Source organism: Cricetulus griseus, assembly GCF_003668045.3.
Source record: "Cricetulus griseus strain 17A/GY chromosome 1 unlocalized genomic scaffold, alternate assembly CriGri-PICRH-1.0 chr1_1, whole genome shotgun sequence".
Classification (NCBI taxonomy): Eukaryota; Metazoa; Chordata; class Mammalia; order Rodentia; family Cricetidae; genus Cricetulus; species Cricetulus griseus.
In genome coordinates this window covers 156,517,924-156,539,043 of record NW_023276807.1, presented here as the reverse complement: position 1 = coordinate 156,539,043, position 21,120 = coordinate 156,517,924, and the positions used below count along the sequence as shown (strand labels likewise).

General features: G+C 40.9%; 1 pseudogene; it reads left to right on the top strand.

Annotated features, from left to right (window-relative positions):
- The first annotated feature begins 10,471 nt into the window (after positions 1 to 10,471).
- Positions 10,472 to 11,746, top strand: LOC100752494 (annotated as a pseudogene).
- The last annotated feature ends 9,374 nt before the right edge of the window (positions 11,747 to 21,120 follow it).

Here is a 21,120-nt window from a genome sequence, read left to right as displayed (position 1 = left end):
CATGTTCATACATGCACACGCAAAAAGAATAGAGTTGACTAATTCATGTTGTGAGAGATCTAGAGGCAAAGAACTTTGAGAGTATTTGATGCACAATTACATGATCAAGGTCATTCAAGTTATTTCTTAATCTTACTGGTCTATCAATTATAGTAAATTCATTTTTGTTGTCAAGTTTGTCCTCTTGTGGATCAAGAAGAATACATCTCAGTTACAACAAAAGGCAAAGAAAAAGCAAGTCTGGGGGCTGATTTTCCTTCCCATTTGTTTTTAGAAGGAAGAAAATCTTTCCCAAAAGTCCCTCCCTGGGAACATTACCAGCATTTCCCCTTAGGGACCTCTGACAGAGTTCACATTGTCAGCTCAGACTATGGAGAGACAAGAAAAATGTACACTGAGATTTTCCAAGCTGAGAAGTTGACATATCCAGCAAAGGGTTAGGTCTCTATCCTAAGATGATGGAATACAGTGTTAAGGGTTTCTCATCGAAAGCCAGGAAGTGAGGATGACCCCTTTGGAGAAGAGACATTGTCTGGGCTGAAGCTACACTGGTAGGAATCAAAATATGCATTTGCTTTACACCAAAGTTAGCTCCAATTTGTCTCACCGATCTGCTGTCCGTTCTTACTGTCTGCTCCAGAATGTTAAAGCTTTCTCAGATTTTGTTTTGCTTTGCATTTACATTTTCACTTTGTTTTGTTTTGGACAAAGTGTCACTAAACAGCCCTAGCTGTCCTAGATGGCACTATGGAGAACAGACTGGCCCCAAATGTGAGTGAACCTCATCATAGGGGGCAAAAACAGGCAGATCCCAAGAGCTTCTGACCAGACAGCCTAGCCAAAATGGTGAGCTTCTAGTTCAGGGAGAGACCCTGTCTCAAGGTAATAAGTTTTCTAACCAAGCTAACTCCACAACCAATTTCTTTAAGCTGCTTTTTAATTATGTATTCTCATATAACCATATCCTCCTCCTCAGTTAATAAAGCACAATTCTCTATAGGTGTCAGAGCATACAGTTCTGTGCCCAGGAAACAGGCTGACATCACTGGCTCTTCATTCCCTTTGTCTGCTTGGACCCCAGCTGATTACATGTTGAGACACACAGATGAGGCCCATGGGAAGGGTAAGGGATGGGCAGAGAAGGAACAAGATGGGAAGGGACAGGACCCTTTCACTGATGTTATATAGAACATGTTGCCCCAAATGCTTCTCCATTGCAAGATCCAAAGCATTTGGTGTTTAGGGGATCTTGGTGGGACACAGTTCAAGGCCATAATGGAATTTAAGAAATACCAGTATTTAATTGCATGTAATTACAAAGTTTCCTAATTTCCTGCAGCATTATACCAAGGATATACCCAGGTCACAACTTACAGGAATATTTTCATCTGTCAACTGAGAAATATGCAATGGTACAATGTTGCTATTAATAGGGTGATATTGATGCTAAATTTATAATGTTAATTACTGCACTACTCCCATTTATTAGAAAATTTTTAAAAATTGTTATGTTCCAAGTTTGGACAAGATTTACCACACATTCTCCTCTGAGGTCTCTCCACACAGCATGGGGGTGTAAGGTCCATCTGATGAAGAGTTCAGAGCCCATGGAGGAAGGAAAAGCAGTGTTAGAGTGGGGGAATAAACCACAGTCATTATTTAATGTGAGAAGGCAAATGGGGCTGACTTTTGCTTAAGAAAACTTTTGGGGAGCTGAAGATATAGCTCAACGGTTAAGAACAATGGCTGATCTTGCAGAGGACCAGGGTTCGATTCCCAACAGCCATATTATGGCTCACAACCATTTGTAACTCCAGTCCCAGGAAATCCAATTCCCTCCTTTGACCCCTACAGCACCAGGCATGCTGTGGTACATGCAGGCAAAGCATCCATACACATAAAATAAATAATGAAATAGAAAAAGGGAAAAGGAAAATGTCTAGCTGAGTATGGTGGCCTGTGTCTTTAATCCTGGTACTTGGGAAAGAGAGGTAGTCAGATCTCTGTAAGGTTGACGCCAGTCTGGTCTATATAGAGATAACCAGGATAGCCAGAGCTATGTGGAGAGATACTGTCTCAAAAACAACAATAACAAAAAGAAAAACATTAAAGTGGGCCAGTCTTTGCCTTTCATTTTTCTCTTGCATCCTCTTCTCATCCAACATGAAGGATGTTTTGCTGCTGCATCAGAAATGACAGAGACTGAGTAATTTACAAAGAACAGAAATTCAGTTCTTCTCATTTGAAGGCCTGGATGTCTATGATCTGGGTTCTCACATCTGACAAGTGCAGCAGGACAAAGAGTGTGAGAGAGCAAGGTCAACGGGACTTGAACTTGCTTCATAACAAACCTGCTCTTGTGATAATAAACTTACTTTCACAACAATATCAAGAATCCATTTCTGAGGACAGTGTCTTCTGACTTACTCACTGTGCAAATGCCTCATGTTCAACACTGTTTTGTGTTTATGTTAGAACACTGGAATCTGGGGAAGGAGACACCTCCAAACCATAGTATTTCTTCAACTCCCTGGTTGTACTTTATTAATGAATGTAATTAAAATGTAATTCACCAATAAAAGGGCTCACAAAGAGTGACATATGGTGTATGGTGTGTGTGTGTGAGTGTGTGTTTAAAAATATTTATATGTAGCCCAGTATACTTTAGGCCAGAGGCTGAGACATGACCTTTACTTCCTGGTGAATAGTCTTTTGTAAGGTCAGGAACTGGTTCTCAGCATCATGGCATCAGGCCAGGTTCTGGGCACCAAGAGGCAGAAGATTCAGTGGCTGAGGCACTCTGTGCTGCGGGTTAGACTGGTCACACCCCTGTTTTCTTAATGGCAAAAGTTACTCAGTCCTTCTTCAAAGGCCTGTGGGCAGGAATTACATGATCAGAATATGTATGTGTGTGTGTATGTTTGTGTCTATGTATGCATATGTGAGATATATGTATGATGTATGTGTGTGTACTATAGGTAAGGAATTGACCCTGTGTATTCATCATACAGGTTTTTCAATTTTTTTTAAAGATTATTATGTATTTACAGTGTTCTGTCTACATGTATGCCTTCAGGCCAGAAGAGGGCACCAAATTTCATTACAGATGGTTGTGAACCATCATATGGTTACTGGGAATCGAACTCAGGACCTGGTGAAGACCAACTAGTGTTCTTAACCACTGAGCCATATCTCCAGCTCCATTATATGTTTTTTTTTTTTAAAGTTAGTATTTCTCATGTCCCCGCTTCTGGGAACTGGACTGTCCTGCCTCACATCTGCAGTTCTGACTCCACAGGCTCTTCCTATCCTGAAGTCAGATGATTTCAGTTGGTCGCAGGAGACAGCTCCAGCAGTGAGGGTAGCAGTGTGGCAGTATAGCAAGTTAATGGCTTTTCTTCAGAAAGTTGTGACCAGTGGGGAAAGTAAGAGTAATTGGCCTTGAGGAGCAAATGGCCCAAGAGGAAGTGCTACAAAGTTTTGTCCTGAGTTTAGGATAAGTATGGAGGAATGGACCACCTGTAGTTAGCAAGTAGGGACAGAATTCCAGGAGGGCCACTACCAAAGGTGATGTAAAGATAGGTTGTAAGGTGAGGGGACAGAAAGATGGCTGAAATGATTCACATAGGCAAGGAAGAGAATGTTGACCTGATTATTGGGTGATTCTAGGCTTGGCTGTGCATGAAACACTTGCTGTGGTCACCGCACTTTACTTGGTGCCTAGCGCCTGTCTCAGAGGTTTGGCTTGCTCTGCTAGACTGAGTGAGAGAATGAATGCTCTCCTTATGGAGCTAAGGGACCAGGTGTAGTAGAGGCTTGAGAATCAAAGGAGGCACTGACTTCACGCTTGGACGGGATGACCAAACGACAAGCAGCCTTGGTTTTGAAGCTGCTCTTGAGAATAATAGGACCTTTCTCAGTCTAGGTGTGTTTGAACCAAGGACTCAAGGTTCTGGAAATGCAATGGCTGTCCAAAGTCAACGAAGATGGCAGTGGCTCTTGAGCCCACTGCCTCACATTCATGGAAGTACATGGGACTAAGCAAAGTGGGACGAGCTTTATTAGAAACTGAGGAAAGTGAGGAAGCAGGAGGTGTCTCCAGGAGACAAAAAGCCACTGAACTTCTTTATCTAGGGACTTTTATGGGACTTGTGGTGGGACCTGGGAAAAGACTGAGGTAATTTTGCTGTTGGCCAATTTGAGGGCCCCACACTGTGCACGTTCTGGCCCGTTGAGGGAGAAGGTCACACACACTGTTGGTGAGTTGCGTGCATGGTTAGGAGAGCAGTCATGCTTGGAGCCTGCTTCCACCGGTGTCTGGCATGCTTTCCTCTTTTGCTTCATGCTTTCCCTTCACTTACTTACTGGCCATTAGCCCCCTCACGGGTGTTTTGGCAGCTGTTACTCATACTGGGCTCTCTTTGTTCTCTCGCTTCCATGACCAGCCCAGAGCTTTATCAGTCAGTTGGCTCCTGTCACAGCTACAGAGACGTAGACACAGTTATTCTTGGTTACCTGTTATTTAACCCCCTGTTCACAGGGCAGCCTTAGGCATTTCTTTTCTTGAAATAGGTGGGGCCTTTCGAGAAGCCATTAACAATTAAGTGCTTTAGAAGCAAGAATATATGAAAAAGTGTTAATGCCTTGCATGTGTCTCCCCGAAGGGGGATCTCAGGCAAGCCATTCAGTAGGCCTGCTGACACCGGCCTTTCTTTTTGGGGCCCATATCTGCCTCTTACACAGGCCAGCTTGGCTGTGTAACATCTACTTGCAAGCTTAACTTAACTCCAACAGTGTTCTGGGCTTATCACCCTAACCTTTTTTTTAACCCCAGAGCCTGCTTTCATCATGATATTTCTGAGCAGCCTGCAGTTTTCACTACAGCCCCTTTCCTCTGCTGTCCACGGTGAGCTAGCCTCAGCCTCGGTTTGATCTGAAGTGATAGGAATTTGGGCTGCTCATGAAAGGAGGTAGGTAATCAGAAGAAACAGTTACTTTCTCACTGCCTCAAATCCTTGAAACTAGCCAAGTGAATTTTCTATAATTTATTGGAATGGCAGTATAAATTATTTTGTTTGAATAATGAGGAGCACACAGGGGCATTTGGGCTGTATTACTAATTCCTTAGTAAAGAAAGGACTGGTTGTTAAAAATCATTTTTATACATTGTAACTTCTTTATTGTGATTGTAATATTTAATAATATAGTGAAACTATAAACTTTACTAACTTCCAGTGATTTCCTTTGATTACATTTCAAAAATAATGTCAAGTGATAAGAACTGTGGATTAGAACATAGTGAGTTTTAAAAGAATCAGAAATGTTGGGATGAAGAGAAACCTTCTCTTTCCAGGAGATTTACAAGTATCATATAGAGAACATTTGAAAAAAATCTATTTTGCCACCAACATTGTAATGGTCAGTATGGGCCATTACGACATTACTAATGTCATTCGATGACCATTAGTCAGTGGATGGAAAGCATCCAGGGGAAAGAACAGTCACATCATCTCTAAGTATTATTTATTATTTTGCAAATTACAAAAGGAAAATTTACCTTTGCAATGAAAATATTTGCCAGATTGTATACCTTAGTGATCAAGATTAGTATCATTCAAAATGAGACATATGCTACCTCATGAAATGCAAAGAGAGTGAAGCATCACTTACATGGCATCGCCCAAATCTTTTCAAAATGCTTACATTTAAAATCAATTCAAAGTGCAGGGTAATGATTTTCAGGCAGGAGACTCTTTGGAAATGCTATCACAATTAAAGAGAGAACGAGGGAAAGGTGGAAGGCAGGTTAATGCAAGAACTGTTTAGAATAAAAAATAATCAGGGACACATGGCAACAGGTTATCCTTGAGAAGGTCATGGATGTAAAGGTGAAAACAGCAATCATTAAGAACTTCATTGAGTCTACCAGAAAGTCTGAGTATGGGTTGCTGTTTGCTGATTGTATCAACAAATCTTCTGAGTTCAGTAATGTGTTCAGGTGATGTGTCTATGATGGGGGACACTCACATTATTTAGAAGCCAGTGCTCCAATGTGTAGGGATAAAGTCTCACTGTAAGTATAAATTATTTTTATGTGACCACACACACACACAATGAGAGGAAGAGAGAGCTAATGAGTTAAAAATGTTTAAAACTAAGGAGAAGAAGAAAGCTCCATAGGAGACCTTCATCCATCTTCAATTTTTCTGTAAGTTTGAAGTTTTTCAAGACAGTAGTTAGATATCATCCAGAGTAGGATATCTGCAGCCAGGTGGTTTCAATAAATTATCAAGGCACAACACTAGTGGCCAAAGAAGTTCCTGTCATTCCCATCCTCTGGAAGGACCCTGACAGTATCTATTACATGTCAGCACCCCCAGGGGGGAAACTGTAGCAGATGAATTAGTGAATGTCTGCAGACACTTGCTGTTATGGCTGGTTTTCAAATGCCTGGATTAGAGGGCACAGACAAAAAAATAAATAAACACAACTGTGCTCTTAACTTAGTACTGTTACTGACAGCCCCAGCTGCTGAAAGCATATCCCCGGTGAGATGTGTGAGAGGCCACACTAGCAATAGAAGCCTGTACACAGGTCCCTATTTGTGTCAGAAAGACCAGTTTCATGGTTTATGGAGACCACAGAAAATGTGTGTAGGAGAGAAGGTGACAAGTAAGAATCAAATAGAAAACAGTCATAGCTGAATAATCCTGCTTACAGTAGATACATTGTTACTGTTGTGTTTGGCTAAATTCTATATGTACCCTGTGATACAGATTCTATGTAAAAGAGGTTTAAATCAGTGGATCTTAAATTGTGGGCTGTGACCTCTTTGGGGGTCAACCAACCCTTTCACAGGGGACCCCTAAGACTATCAGAAATCTCAGATATTTATGTTACAATTCATAATAGTCCCAAAATTACAGTTATAAAATAGCCACGGAAATAATTTTATGGTTGGGGTCACCACAACATGAAGAACTGCATTAAAGGATGCCAGCATTAGGAAGGTTGAGAACCACTGGTTTAAATAGTTGGGTTTTTGTGTTTCCTTTACTCTGGGAAAGACTTTATTGGAATTGCATTGCTACATGTACCATGAAAGTCAACTGAGGAGATGATGAAGTAGTGTGAAAAAAGTGACAAAATTCTGTTTGGTCAGTTTCCTGCAGCGTGCTCACCTACACAAGTCCCAGGAATCACACAAACATCACTGTGATTTAAAAAAAAAATAGTAAGTCTAAAGACACATTTATTCAACAAAGCAACATATTTTAGAATTACAACGTATGATGGGGAAAAGCAAGTTTTTCAGTGTTTCCAAACTCCTAGAAGGATACTCTTTTTTTTTTTTTTTTTCTGTCAGGATATTTTTTTTCTTCATTTAAAATTTGAATTAGAAACAAGATTGTTTTACATGTCTATCCCAGTTCTGTCTCCCTCCCCTCTTCCCCTCCCCCCACCCCTCCTGCAACTAACACCCTACCTATCCTAAACCCTTTCTGCTCCCCAGGGAGGGTGAGGCCTTCCATGGGGGGGCGTCTAAAAAGTCTGTCATATCCTTTGGGATAGGGCCTAGGCCCACCCCTGTGTGTCTAGGCTCAGGGAGTATCCCTCTATGTGGAATGGTCTCTCAAAGTCCATTCTTATGCTAGGGATAAGTACTGGTCTGCTACAAGAGGCCCCATAGATTTCCAAGGATACTCACGTTCATGGGGTCTGGGTCAGTCCCATGCTGGTTTCCCAGCTTTCAGTCTGGGAACCAAGAGCTCCCTGTTGTTCAGGCCAGCTCTTTCTGAGGGTTTCACCAGCCTGGTCTGGACCCCTTTGCTCATCACTCCTCCTTCTCTGCAATTGGATTCCAGTTCAGTTCAGTGTTTAGCTATGGGTGTCTGCTTCTAGGAAGGATATTCTTTAAGATCCAGAGATGAGTCAATATCCCTTTCCTGGGAACTTTCAGAAGTTTCAAAACTGTGATTATTGAAAACATTTTCCTAATAATCTTCATGCCCTCTTATTTGGTTTGCTAATATTTTTGTTTGAAGACTAAACTACACCAAGTTTGCATTATTTTAGTTTCAATGCCTGGCCATTTACTTGTGACTCTTGAAGGCTTCTCTTTGACTGGACTCAGAAGAAGAAGCTCCCAGTGATGACAGTCAGTGTTCCTTGGCGATCTGTTCCTGGTGTTTTCTTTGGCTTCCTTCACTCTCTTGACCAAAAGTCTAGCATATTCTGTAGCTTCCTCTTTGCTTTTCTTAGTGTGTTGCTTCTTCAGAGCAGTATGTTAGCATTTGTGTTTCAGGACACAAGGAGTAACAAGATGCTGGATACTTGGTACTTTGGCCCTGGACTTCTTACCTTCTTAGTTTAAGGGTTTTCTAGTAGCATATTCGTGGACACCATCATCTTTAGAGAGACTGAAAGGCTTTCAGATGCTCTTAGTTCTTTTGAGCCCCAGCTCCCGAGGCATCTTTCAGTCCAGGAATGGATCTTTTCTTCTTTCCTTCCTTCCTTCCTTCCTTCCTTCCTTCCTTCCTTCCTTCCTTCCTTCCTTCCTTTCTTCCTTCCTTCCTTCCTTCCTTCCCTCTTCTTTCTCCTCTTCCTCTTCTTCCTCTTTCTTCTCTCTTCTTCTCCTGCTCCTAATCCTTCTATTTTTCACAATAACTGAGTTGAGAATAGCCGGATTGGCATTCATATCAAATCCCCACACTTGTGCATCCTCTCTCCAGTTCTCTTTGGTCTATAACAAGAATGCTCCCCTCCCCCGCCTTTTAACAGCTGACTTCCTCTGCTGTGGTTCAAGGCACCTGGCTTCAAGGGAAAATCCTGATGTTGTTTCCATAATTGATTCAGACCACACAACCCTTTCACTCTTTACCCAGAGCTTCAGCAGATACTTCTGTAGCCACGCTCTTCATGAAGAAAGAATAAAGTTTGTGTTCACCATCCACTTTAGTGAGTCTCTGATAGCCAATGTTTGCAGAGGAAACATTCATCTTGATACAGCTGAATGCCCAATAGGCAGCATGGAAAAGGGCTGTATGGATTGTTTTTAAGACTCACTGCAGGAAGTCTGGACAGCTATGCTCATATAGATATGAGCTTTGAATAAGTGGGAAAAGAGATGGTTCATGTGCTTTTTGTGTGGTATCAACTCTGGTCTCTTGAGTTTGTCCTTCTTGGGTATAAGCTTCTTCATGAATGTCTCTTTGTTGGTCTGGGACTGTCCTGTTTTCTTAGGATCCAGATGGTGTACTGTCTTTGGTGAGGTCCATCATAATCTTGTTCAGATAGTTCATAATTCAGGTTCTCCCTGACTCTGGACTTCCTGGCTGCTCTACTCATTGTCTTATGAGCCCTCTTCAGGGCCTGCTATACTTGGTCAGAGTTCAATGCAGAAGAATGTTTTAACATTGTCTTCAAAGTGATTCCATTAACTTGAAAAGTTCTTTGCTTATTTATTTGTGTATTTATAACTCTAGGTATGTGTCATGGAGTCATTTTCTGGGTGCAATCTTTACAAGTTGACCCCTGCCTTGTTCTGGGGATGTCTTACTTTAATCTCTGCAAGGGAGTATGGGTACTTTGATGGGGGATGTCCTTCTGTATATATGTTTTTCTTACTTGTTGATGAATAAAATATTGGTTGGCCAGTAGCCAGGCAGGAAGTATAGGTGGGGCTACATGATGAGGAGAATGCTGGGGAGAGGATGCAGGGAGAGGCCAGAGGGGACACCATGTAGCTAAGGAAGGAGCAACATGTGCGGACTCTTCTCCAGGAAGAAAAGACCATGTAAAAATACTTAGATGAATAGAAATGTGTTAATAATTAAGAGAGAGCTAGTCAGTCTCACTGTGCTTATTTGGGGCAAATTGGCAGTGGGATTAGGTGGAACAGAAACTCCATCTATGGTACTTGTTACTTGATGCCATACCCAGGTGGATTTTCTAGAACAGAGACTCTTAAACTGTGGGTTCTGACCAGCTACATGTGTGGGGAGTGAAAAAAAAAAAGCTGGTCAGAGCACAATTTGCAGAATAAACAGAGATTAGTTCAAAATTAAGGTATACTGAGCCCAAGAGGTTTCTGCTGGCACTTGCCTGTGTTGACTGTGGGACTTTTTACTGCAACCTTTGTTTAAAACACACAACAGGAGCACTTTCTACTGTGCCCGCTATCACACCATGTGACACTGATAAACACTGCCTGAAAGAATCTCAGCTTGGATTCCAGACTACTGTATATTTTGTACTGCAGTATCTTTACTGTACAGGTCAAGTTCTCTACTCTTGGAGAAATACAATGGTTTAACTACAGAAAATGAAGGCTTGCTGTTTTCCTACCATCATTTCTTAACATGTAATTATCCAATGAATATATCTTTATATTATAGTGTGTTAGAATATTTGATTTAAAACCTTGCTGTTTGAGTTGTTGGTTTGAGTTTGAGTTTCATTAAGCATCAAGATGGTGGGCTACGACTTGACTACTCACATCTCTTACTTTCTGGCTTGGCTCCTTTAGGTCTTTCTGTTCCTTGACCTCTTCTCTCTGTGAAGGAGACATATAATGAAGAGTACTCATTAAAATGGAAATCGGGTCTTCTTTGGGATACCAACATACATGGCAGACATTGCTATGGATGTGTACAGGGGAAAAAAAAAACCTCATTCTGATGGTATCCTTTGTGCTTTGTGAGAAAAAAGAAGCTGAATCATCTTTAGGCAGAAACAGATGGTTGTGAAGATCTTTGAAGATCCAAAAACTGGAAGGCAGAAGCAGTCAACCAAGGACAATTGGAAGCTGTTTGCCTACCTGGCAGACAAGTGTAGGTTTAGGCAGGAATGTTTAAATGCATTCTCCCAATGTTCAAAACTCCATTGTGATTGGAAACAGCAAAGTATTTGTATCTTTTTAGAACTTTGGTTCCAGGAACAGATTGAAATGCTTTAAGTTCACTTGGAAAAAAACGGCCTCTGAAATCTTCATGTAGAACTGGATGCAGTCCTGGATTACCTTATATGGTTAGGAGACCATGGATGACAATTCTGGGAGTTCTCCACGCCAGTCTCTTTACCCCCAAACTTGCCTGCTGGTTTCTGTTCTTTTCAGCCACTCCAAAGGCCAAGATAATATTGTCGATTTCTTCCTTTACCAGCCAGAGTACCTTAATGCAACTCAGAGATTGTAGCCACATATTTTCTGCTATTTGACGACTTCTGTAATAACAAATATTTGTGGGATCACTGTCAGATGGTGAAAGTTGCCCAGCGCGACTCTTACTCATCTGAAGACCCACTTACAGAACTTGAGTGCTTTAATGGTAACCTTGATTTTGATGGGGCTCAGGAAAAGCCAGGGTAATGAATGTGAATTACTTAGGAATGAATTCTTTTGGGTGGATTGTCTTGAGGACTTCATTGAAAATAGCCATTTCTTCATATTTGAGACTTCTTCTTACTTCTATCAGTATTAATATCATAGCAGATAAAGCTGAGAAAAAGCTGAAAGGTGGATTGTCAGTCTGATAAGAAATGCAAGGTTGGACACCAGTATTGATTCTAAACTGGACTGTGTGGTAAAGGGCAACAGCCAGTTTGCCTTATCGTCAAGTCACTGAAAAGACAAACAAGTCTTTTTCATAGAAGCCAAATATTGGCCTTGAGTATTGAAAAGAAACCTAACCAGAACAGTAAGCCAGAGGCTCCTAACTGTGCAACACAAGATTCTGACTTCTACTAAAGAATTATTTTAAAAAGACGAGAAAGGAATAAAAGAAATACAAATAACCATTATATAAAGGGTGGCAACATATTTGGTATAAATTTTGGAGACTTTGAATAAAATTGGCAGTGGTTCATTTTTTTAAAGTCATTAAATAAATTTTGGATTGATAGGGAAGGGGTGCATAAGCTCCCACCCAAACTGAGGAGTTATTGACAATTGATGACTTCTGGGACAGGGAGAGCCTGTTTCCTTTAGAGTGTGGCCTCTGGAAGGTTGCTCTGGAAGGTAGCAGACAACGCTATACCCATGTGCACATGGACAGCAGTGATTGGACTAATAGAATTATAAAAATAAAAGAGACTTTGAAGGTGGAAGAGGGGATGCTGGGTGATAAGGGAGGGAAGAGTAGGGCACATGTATGATCAAGATATATTGTTTGCATGTGTGAAATTGTCAAAGAATCCATAAGTTTAATTTAAAATATTGACTTATTTTTTAATTACGTATATACATGTGATCTGCACATGGGTTTATGCATGTGCATATCATGCCCACAGAGGTCAGAAGAAGGCATCAGATCCTCTGGAGCTGGAGTTACAGGTGGTTGTGAGCCTCATGTCATGGGTACTGGGACCTGGGACTCAGTTCCTCTACAGAAACAGAGCTCTTTAACTGCTGAACCAAATCTTCAATCCACTGTAAAGAGTCTCTCTCTGTCTCACCAACCAGCTCCCAAATAACAACGTGGAGACTTCTTATTAATTATGAAAGCTCAGCCTTAGTTTAGGCTTGTCCCACTAGCTTTTATAACTTAAATCAATGTGTTTACATTAATCTACATTCTGCCATATGCCTTTTACTTCTCTGCCTTTCTGTGGGTCTGACTTGTTCCATGTCTCCATGGTATCCTTTGTATGCCTAGATTCACCACCTACCTTTTCTCTCTCTGCCTGGAAGTCCCACATTTACCTCCTGCCTAGCTATTGGTCATTCAGCTCTTGTTTTTTTTTTTTTTTACTCAATAGCCAGTCAGCTTTTATTGTTATTTTTGTAAAGTGATGATACTTTTAAGAGAATGAAAATACTCTCCTAAAATGTATCTTATCAAATAGATATTAATAGATCTTGATGAAGAAAGAATAATTGCAACTTTTATACATACACTGCTGGTGAAGATGTAAAATGTGCAAATAGTATGGAAGATCAGAAGGCTATAACAGAACAAATGGCCTAGCAACAGCACCACATAAAATAATAATAATTAAATAATAATAAAGCTCTTTAATAAAATCAATAACAGCAATGTATCTTCACACAGCCTACAAATATCCCACAACCCATAAAAATATTTAAAAAATGAATTTTGGCTTGGAGATTAGACAGAATTTCTAACAATTTAAAAATGATTCTAAACATGTTTGTGTCATTTTTGTCCTATGTATTCATGAAAAGCAGTGTGCTTAGCATGGACAATTAATTATAAGATCAAAATGCCAACTAATTCTGAGAAACACTGAAGATTCTCTGTGTCCTGTTGTATCGAATATTCTGCTACAATTTAATTAACATAAAACCATGTAGTACATATGTCTCATTAGTATGTAAATTTGCTTTCATTTTAATAAATGGCAAACATATATGCCAAAGAATTATTTTTAATTGAATTTCTTCCTGATTTGTTTTAAGTAAGTGTTTGACTTGTTTACACATTTTATAACCTATATTCCTGGGTTTGCATAGCACTTGTTCTGAGGATTAGATTAGAATAGATTTACTTCTGTGGACATTAAAATGGCAGACCCTTGCATGGAGGCTGCCTTCCAAAGAAATGAGGCCTCACTGAAACCTTTTCCATGACGGTGAGTACTCCCACAAGGGTTCACTCGGTGACCCGCAGGGGACCTTAGCACAGGCTGATGTTTGCTTCTCTTAAGAGGGCTGGAGAGATGGCTCAGTGGTCAAGAGTACTGACTGCTTTTCCAGAGGACTTGGGTTCAATTTCCAGCACCCACCTGGCCGCTCACACTGCCTGTAACTCCAAGGTCTGATACGTTCACACAGACATGCATGCAGGCAGAACACCAATGCACATAAAAATAAATTAATTAAAACAAAAACAGAGAACACACAGAAAAGGTTTAGAGGGTATGGGAGGCTTGGTGCCAACATAAGGGACCTAGAATAGCCTGGCCCAGCTCTTTGAGGCCTTTGATGCAGTTGATCTAGGTTAGTTTCCTTGGTACCAGGTGAGGTGGAGATGGGTGGATGTCCAGTCTGGAGGCTGAAATTGAAAATCTCCAGCACAACCTGTGTTGGTGTGAACTGTCTTGAGTCTTTGAGTGAGAAAGGTCATTGGTGACACACACCCATTCGGTAATTTTGACTTCTCTTCTCTCCTATATAATGTCAAAGGATAGAAAAAAAGCCAGTTTCCATGACCCAGTTCCTGGACTAATTCATATATTCTTGAAATGTCTGATTTGACTCATTTCCTCATCCATCCACCCACCACCCACCACCTACCCACCCAGACAGATAACAAAGCCTTTTCTTTTTTCAATAAAGCACCAGCACAATTTATTTTTTTTATTTTTTATCAGTTTCTGTGCTAGGGAGTAGGTGTGAATGGGGGGTTAAAGCTGAGTGTCTGCTTTCAGGAACGCTGTAGTCTCCCTAGAAGACAGATATGAAAGGAAACTACCAGAGTGTGATCAATAATATCTGCAGACACATGCAAGGGTTATGGAGTGGGGAGGGACTGCGCTTTCACCCTGTAGGAGAGGTATTTGTTCTGGAGTGTATGTTTGAGTGGAAGCTTTGAATCCGGCCTCTTTGAGTGAGTCAGAATGAGACACCCTATCTGAGCAGGCAGAATAAAGATGGCCTATTGGCCTGATCACAGTCTCTGGCCAGATGCAAAGGTCTTGAGTACCATTCAGGCTGCACCTTCCCTTTCATCCAGGACCATTGATGCATCCTTCAGATCACCTAGACCTTGCTACATCTCTGTAGCTGAAGTACAATTTTCCAAAAGCTGTTATGCCAGAGCATTACTCTGCTGAGCTAAACACCCACCCAGAGAAGCAGATGGAAGGTCAAAGGTTATAATCTGAACCCTCCCTTACTTGGAAAATCAGTTTAATTAAAACAAGGAATAAAAAATTTTTTTAAAAAATGTCTGGTCATTCTAATCATCATTAAACTTATCTTTATAGTTAATTTAGGATCTGCCAGTAGGTTACACACGATTTGATTTCATCGTGTTCTCTCCAAAGGAAAAGACAATACCAGTTATTAGTGTCCTTTATAGTAACTGTAAGAGCAAATTCACGTCTCAGCATTTCTGCTTCTCCTTGGTTCTGGGAAAACTCAGAATTCTAGGCTTGATATAACAAAGAAAATCTGCTTTTAAAAAGCAGATAAACTGTCAGGTGAAAGAATGCAAGTTATGGAATTCTGTTAGAAATTTGTGATAGACACTGAGAGACTTCACCTTCATGGTTGCTTTCACTAGTAACTGGTGGGCTTCAAAATTCTGCTTTTTTAATTTCATTTGATGTCAGTGTTTGGATATGGGGAAAATACTTAGCTTATGTTTATGTTTAAGTGTGTCATATACATATTTATTTTATGTATATGAGTGTTTTTTGCCTACATGTATGTATGTGCATAATGTTCATGCCTGCTGCCCGAGGGTGTGAGAAGAAGGCATAGGATTCCCAGGAACTGAAGTTCCAGATGGTTGTGAGCTGCCATGTGGGTGCTAGGAACTGAACCCAGGTCCTCTGCAAGAACAACAAGTGCTCTAATCATTGAGCAATCCCTGCATCTCACCGTTTGTTTGTTTGTTTATTCTTTTTGGCAGCTGTAGGCTTTAAATGCTGTGTGATGATGACACACACTCTTTAACCCAGCTTCTATTTCTTAGAATCTCTGCAGCAGCCTGGGTAGAGAACAGGAGCAGCATTTGTGGTATTTGGAGTCATCCCTTCCATATTTCCTGGTAGTGGTAGCAGTGACTCACTTTTAGCACCAGTCAGTTTCTGATATGAGTTCTGCTTCAGTCTTCTTTCTACCCCAGGCAGATCATGATCATCATTTTTAATTTTTTGTTGTTATCTTATCTTTTTCCTAAAGAGCTTGAAGGGATTCAAATTGGTTTTCTGGCCTGATTAGTAGGAACGGGCTGGAAACAGACAGTAGCGATGGTGAACGATGAAGGCCTAGGACGTGGGGAGCAAGGAGGCAAAGGGGATGAAGAATTCAAGGTCATTACTAGGGGCGGTCAGTGGACAGCAGACAGCTTTGTTATGAGCGAGGTCTGAGCTCTGTTGAGATACCTTTCTGTGACAGTACCCACGTTGTGCAGTGGGGATCCTTGTCTTTTATCTCCACTATATATGGTGCATGCGTAAGACATCTGTCTGGGAAAGCAAGACAGGAGAGAACAGATTTACATCTCAGGAAATAACCTTCTCACCCTTGTTTTATAGGGTATAATTTCATGTGACATATACAGACTGGTTTCTGTTCATTCACAAATTCTACTGATGATCCATTTAAGTCCTTGTTCTTTCTTTAGGGGTCGTTTCTTCCCTGGAGGAAACCACCCCTAAAGTAAGAACAACCTTTGTCCACTAGAGGCGTGTTGCTTTAAGCTGAAACACAGAAGACACAGGGAGCCAACCATGAGGAGAAGCCAGCAGATGTGTTGGGTAGAAGAAAGAGCATGGGTAATGTTCCTAAGGGGTCTGACCCTGATCATTGTAGCTGGAGTAAAGTGAATGAGGACAGGCGTTAATGATAGCCAGGGTGAGGACTGAGCAGAAGTCAGATCACAAGGCTTTGTTATCTCATTCTAAGAGGGGCCACGAGGGGTACCAGAAAAGGAGCAGAATGCCTTGTCCTTGGGCTCTGTGCTGCATTGCCAGCCACACTCACACATGGCCAGATTCCTCAGTTCGCAGGCATCCTTTTACAGTACAAAAAGAGACAAAAATGACAAGGCTCATAAGATTAAACTAAATGACTCACTGTACTTTCCACAGAGCTGCAACTATCACACACAGATCCTAATGTACACAAGCGTGACGTAGAACCTGAAGGTTTAAAATGGTGTTAATTGAGACGTGTATCCACAGTTGCTGCCTCAGATTATTACTGTCTCAGGAGGAGGAAGCTTCTTCAAATGGAAATCGGTAAGAGGGAAAGACCCACAAAATTCTCCCAAAGCTAAGAAGTAGAACTCAAGAAAGAAGCCTAGTTTGACATTATTGTCACTGAACAGGAATTGTGTGAAAAATCTTGATGATAACAATGCAGCTGTTGGCTTCACTAAAATGAAGGCAAGAAAAACGTTTATTCTGTAGATAGTGATTCATACACTAAGTATTACCTTATTTTATTATTGCCCATGAAGACTCTGCAGCCTCATCTGAACATTAACATATGGGTCATAATTCAATTAAGTTGGCTCTGTGACTAATGGAGCTTGCTACCAAGCATGAGAACCTGTGTTTGATCACTGGGATCTACACAGTGAAAGAACAGATTCCTGGAAAACGTTCTCTGACCACCCACTAACACTCACTGTGGCATGTGCCCCATCCCTCATATAAATCAATGTAATAAACCTCTGAGAATAGTCGAGTTAAGTCATCCCTGTTCTTTGAGTTGGGTGATATATATATATATATATATATTATATATATATATATATATTATATATATATATATATATGTCTTAATTTTTGTGTATATATTTTATATAATTACATATATATACACATACACACACACACACACACACACACATATATATATATATATATATAATATATATATATATATTTGTCAAAGGGGGTGGGATAGATTTTATTTAACAGCTTGGTCTATCAATTTATAACAATAGGTTTTGTACCTGTGTCACTGCCCAGGCTCCACAGATATAAGAAATCATTTAGTAGGAAAAGAAAGTGCTCTGATATACATTTTTAAAAATTTTTGTACATTTTAATTTCATATAATTTCAGGCACATTACTTTCAAGCATAGTACACAGAAGCTCACTCCACTCGTTAGCTACAGCTAGTAGCCTTGTCTCTCATGTGTTTGCTCATTCTATGTCAAAAATACACATTTTTTCTGAACTCTTTGAGATGAAGAGATTAGTATATATTTCTTAAAAATAAGGGCATTCACTTATAGAACTATAGTGCAATTTATCAAGATCAAGTTCAAGATGTTTGATGTTGGGTTCATGACACATCTCAAGAGTTGAGCCTGCCTAACCTGTGCAAAGTTCCAAATTCCGTTTCAACCACCATGAAAAAGAATTTAACTGATGAAATAGTATTACCTAATTTAACACTCATTCAAATTCATTGCCCCATTTACGTTCACTGATTTTTTTTTAAAATTTTAATTAGGAAGATTATTTTACATGTTAATCCCAGGTTCTTCTCCCTCCCCTCCTCCCTTGACCCCCCTCCCCAACTAACACCCTACCTATCCTGTACCCTTTCTGCTCCCCAGGGAGGGTGAGGCCTTCCATAGTGGGGGTCTTTAAAATCTGTCATATCATTTGGGATAGGGCATAGGCCAACCCCCTTGTGTCTAGTCGCAGGGAGTATCCCTCTATGGGGAAAGGGCTCCCTAAGTCCATTCCTATGTTAGGGATAAGTACTGATCTACTACAAGAGGCCCCATAGATTTCCAAGGTCTTCTCACTGACACCCACATTCAGGGGGTCTGGGTCAGTCCCATGCTGGTTTCCCAGCTATCAGTCTGGGGACCAAGAGCTCTCCCTTTTTCAGGTCAGCTGTTTCTGTGGGTTTCACCAGCCTGGTGTGGACACCTTTGCTCATCAGTCCTCCTTCTCTGCAACTGGATTTCAGTTGAGTTCAAGGTTTAGCTGTGGGTGTCTGCTTCTACTTCTACCAGCTGCTGGATGAAGGCTATAGGATGGCATATGAATTAGTCATCAATCTCATTATCAGGAGAGGGCATTTAAGGTAGCCTCTCCTCTGTTGCTTAAATTGTTAGTTGGTGTCATCTTTGTAGCTCTCCAGACATTTCCCTAGTGCCTGACTTCTCTTTAAACTTATAATGACTCCCTCTATTATATGATCTCTTATCTTGCTCTATTCTGTTGTTCCCCCAACTCAACCTCCCTGTCCCATCATGTCTTCCTCACCCTTCCTCTTCTCCCCTTCTAATTCTCCTAGTTCCTGCTCTCCTCCCCTCATGCTCCCAATTTGCTCAGGAGATCTTGTCCCTTTTCCCTTCTCCAGGGGACCATGTGTGTCTCTGTTAGGGTCCTCCTTGTTTACTAGCTTCTCTGGCAGTGTGGATTATAGGCTGGTAATCCTTTACTCTATGTCTAAAATCCACATATGAGTGAGTACATACTATGTTTGTCTTTTTGTGACTGGGTTACCTCACTCAGAATGGTTTCTTCTAGTTCCATCCATTTGCCTGTGAATTTCTAGATTCCATTGCTTTTTTTTCCAGCTGAGTAGTACTCCATTGTGTAAATAATGATACACATTTTTAAAGGATGAAAATAAAAAGAACAGGAAAGCTGTTTTCATTTCTAAAAACTTCCTTATCAGATCCCTCTTCTTAAAAGGTGAGAAAAACAATGCAACTATATTTATTTCTGAAGGACAAAGTTTTCTTAAAAAGCCTTTTTGCATATCATGTTCTTTAAACATTTAAGTAGACATTTTATTGTGGAGGTGACACAGGGTCTTGAATCAGTCCTTGGGCCACAACTTGATGGAGAGAGGAGTCTTGAATGTTGAAAAATCTTACCCCAGGCCTCTCAAGGCTCCAGTCACAGGAGTTCCCAGGGCCCTGCATTTGAAGTAGCTGCAGAGGATTTCAAAGCATAGTGAAGCTAATTGGTCTTGGTGGAGTCTTAGCCCAGGAAGACTCCTGGTGGTTTTACTGTGAGGTCAGGGCTGAAAAACAGTTCCTTTGTCTTCACCCCCTCCCCTTATTTGGAAATGTCAGCACTCCTCTTGCACTACCCCCCACCCCAAGCAAACCCTTATCTTGTTGAAGCTTTTTGGTAGGACACCATTTCTCTATTCCCCTGGTAATTTTCTTCCTTTAAGTGGATGTGAACAACATTATTATCACATTTCTGGGCTGTGATTGATGTTGCTTGGAAAAATAATAAAAATCACACGAATACATGGGGGTTAAAAATAAAATTGCCTGAATCAGGAGGCAGCCTCAATTGGATTTGAACCTATAACCTTTTGTACCAGCCTCGGGGAGATAACACATGATATGATTAAAATATTATTGGAAAGGGCGAATATATGGTGTGTGTGTGTGTGTGTGTGTGTATGTCTCAGAATCTTGTGACTAAACTGTAGCATTTCTCTGAATACATTTAATGTTGGATTCAGGACAAAGTTCATTTCCCACTTTTATAGCCAACTGAGTGATGAGACTCTAATGAAATGTGGAGGTCTTGAATAAGTCACAAAGAGGGCCATCTGGGGCTCCCTGGGAAAGACTTCTATGAGATGGCATAGTAAAACTGTCTTCTAAATATGACTGCTGCCCAGATAGTAATTGTCCAGATTCCAGTTTGCGAAGCTCCCTTTTATAATCCAAGGCACTAACTTCCCCTCGTCCACATTAACAATTGTTCTCTTGAAAAGAGAGAGTCAAGAAAGCTGCCAGGTACGAGAGATCTTCTGTGTGATACGTGCTTCCTGATGCCACATTTCTGTTGTCAGGGCTGTGGTGATTCCTCTCTTAGAGATACTTCCTAGCTTGGCTTTTTGATATTTCTCCCATTTCACTGAACCCTTTACTATATATGTCCTTTCATGCCTAATAAACACTTTTTCATTTCTTTTATTCTTTATTTACATACCAATCTCAGTTCCCTCTCCCTCCCTTCCTCCCACTCCTCTCACCAACTCCCCATCCCACCCCACCGACTCCTCGTTTCTTAAAATCTTCCCCTTCCTGCCACCATGACCATAGCCCAAGCTACCTCTCTCTCCTACAGGAAATGCTGTAATAGCCTCTGATTGCTTTCCTACCTGAAGTGGTTGGCCCATTCTATTCTTTGCCTTCCCCCATCATGGACTTTCTTAAGGTAGATGTTATGTAACTATTCTATTCAGCAGCCTCATCGCTCTTAAGAGCTTAAGTTCCTAAAGCAGGCACAGCATTATTCATCCTCTGCTTACTGCCATACCTCCTCTTGTCTCACTGACCCCTACCTTCAGCTGTCTCCCTCTCATTAGGGTGGCCCAGTAATACAGCACATCAGGATCATCTGAAAGGTTGCTAAGAAACCTTGATTCCTGGTCTGCTATGATTGACTGGAATCCCTGAGGGCTTCATGGGGGAGTCTTCTAA